Genomic DNA, 2,546 nt, shown 5'->3' with positions numbered 1-2,546 from the left:
GAGGACCCGGTCTACCTGGACTGGACCCTCTGAGGACCAGGTCTGGTTCCTTGGAGGTCTGTGAAACGAAGGATGGACCAATGATCTATTTATTCACTGGACTGTTGATTGGCTGAAAAAAGTGAAGCCTCCGTCGGCCATGTTGGTACTCCCCACTCCCACAGAGACGCAGTTGAAAGCCTCCCTGCAGCATCCGTTAATCCAGCAGTTTTCCTGCCGTGGGAAGACGTTCCACAGATTATTCCACAGTCGAGGGTTCAAACATACTTGATGATTCGTTCTTTAAATGATGTTTGATGTTTCCTGTTATTTTCTAATTGTTGTGATTCTGCTGGATTAGAACCTGAAGCTGTGAAGTTATTAAATCACCTGATTAATTTAGCTCTATGGTAAATCTGTCAGATTAATAGGCTGTTTATGGCATCATTCATGCATAATCTGAAAATACAACAATATTAACAGACTTCTAATCCAGTCTTTATGTTAAATTTTAAAATCATATGTAATTAATAATGTAATTGATCCAGGTTTATTAGATGTTCATCATCTATTTAGCACTTTAGCCTAATCTATATTATTCTGCTCCATTAACACATTAATGTTATTGTGATGGATTGTATAATATATTGTGATTTATAGACTTCATAATGATGCAATTAATGAGCCGATTGTTTCATTAAGTTAAAGTTAATCTACTGATTCTATGAAGCAGCCAGTCTGAGTCAAAGTGATGAATTTATCTTTATTTTAAAAGTCTTAAGTTCCTGAAAGTGAGAACATCATCGTTGTTTGAAGCTTTAGCGCACAGATTGTTCACATTGAGACCGGTCTAACTAGGGAGTACCAATATGGCGGCCGGTGGCTTCACTTCAACCCTGTTCTACCAACGGCCAATCAGAATCCAGAGATCAGTGGGATGGAAGAGTTTGGCTGTGGATTCAAAAGGTCCAGCCTTCTCCAGCCTTCACCGCCCATACGCTCTGTTGCTTAGCAACCGTCGACACACCAAGCAGCAAGGAATGGATGCTGAGCTTCTCCCTGCTGTTCTGGGTGCTAATATTCCTGAGGAGCTTCAGCAGCAGAACGGTCGTCTCAGATTTATTATCCCACCCTGCAGAGATATTAGGATCAGAGTTTAACGTTTCCTAAACATTCCCAAACCAAACTAGCCTCACAGAGGAATCTGCCATGGCTGTCTGCTAATTCCTGCTAACTGAGAGCAGGCCGCTACAGGCTGCCTGTTGCTGGAAGGGTTAGCCGCTTGAAGCTAGCTAGCAGATTAGCCTTTCCCTGCAGGATAAATCCCTAATCAATGATGCAATCAAAATGATTCATATTTTTTCAAAAGCTTCATGATTTGCCATGAAAGCGGCCATTGTTAGATCTACAGCTCAGCATTTGGGAGTTCCTGCAGTCAGAGAGGAAAATGAAAGGATGAAGGGAAATGTTAACCCTTTCATCTCAGAGATTTGATGATTGGATCCAAAGAGATTAAAGTTCTTCTAAGCCTGAATGTTTCCCAGCTCTGCATTCTTCAGCTATCGACTTTAACTTCATATTGAAAAGAAAAGTCATGATTAATAAAGAAGATTCAGGGTTTAATGTTTTAGATATATCTCATACATTCTAACCATCCCTTAAAATAAAACAGATTAAAGGTATTTTCTAAATCGCTCATCGTGTTATTGAAGCTTTCTTAGGTCTAAAGTTCTCATGGAGGTGAAATAGAAATAGAATACTCAGTAAATCCTCCTCTGCTGCCCTCTAGTGCACAAGCAGAACTTTACAATCACCTTTATAACCTTAGCAATAATCTGGGCAGATTATGAAAGGCTGTCTGCTTCTGGGTCAGTTTCCGGGAGGGTAGATTTCTCCCATTCTGTGAGTCGTGAGTTAGCTGCTGTTCTCCATGTTGTTCCCTCAGAGGCGCGACTCATCGGCGCCCAGAGCTGCTCCTCAGGATGTTCCTCAGCTCAACCCTTCCTGACTAAAAATAATAGCAGAGCAGATTGAGACGGAAAGCAGCTGCCAGCCTCCAGCTGTTAGTGTTTGGGAAAATTATCAGGATAAAGATGCTCATCAGCCCAGCTGCTTCTCAGCACTAAATCATTTTCACAAGTTATTCTAGTCGATGTATTTCTGGCCAAATTTCCTAACAGTAAGAAACTTCTCTGGTCATTCTGTCATCAAGTTTGTGAAAAAAATTTAAATCCCTTTATTGTCCCACAATGGAGAAATTAACTCTGCATTTAACCCATTCCCTTGGGGAGCAATGGACTGCCATTGTGGGGCCCTCTAGCTCTAACCACTAAGCTCTAACCTCTAGGCTCTAACCACTAGGCTCTAATCTCTAGGCTCTAAGCACTAAGCTCTAACCACTAAGCTCTAACCTCTAGGCTCTAACCACTAGGCTCTAACCTCTAGGCTCTAAGCACTAAGCTCTAACCTCTAGGCTCTAACCACTAGGCTCTAACCTATAGGCTCTAAGCACTAAGCTCTAACCACTAGGCTCTAACCTCTAGGCTCTAACCACTAGGCTCTAACCA

This window comes from Cyprinodon variegatus, unplaced genomic scaffold (genome assembly GCF_000732505.1).
Source record: "Cyprinodon variegatus isolate N-32 unplaced genomic scaffold, C_variegatus-1.0 Scaffold1518, whole genome shotgun sequence".
NCBI classification, from domain to species: domain Eukaryota; kingdom Metazoa; phylum Chordata; class Actinopteri; order Cyprinodontiformes; family Cyprinodontidae; genus Cyprinodon; species Cyprinodon variegatus.
Note: the sequence above shows the minus strand (reverse complement) of the source record.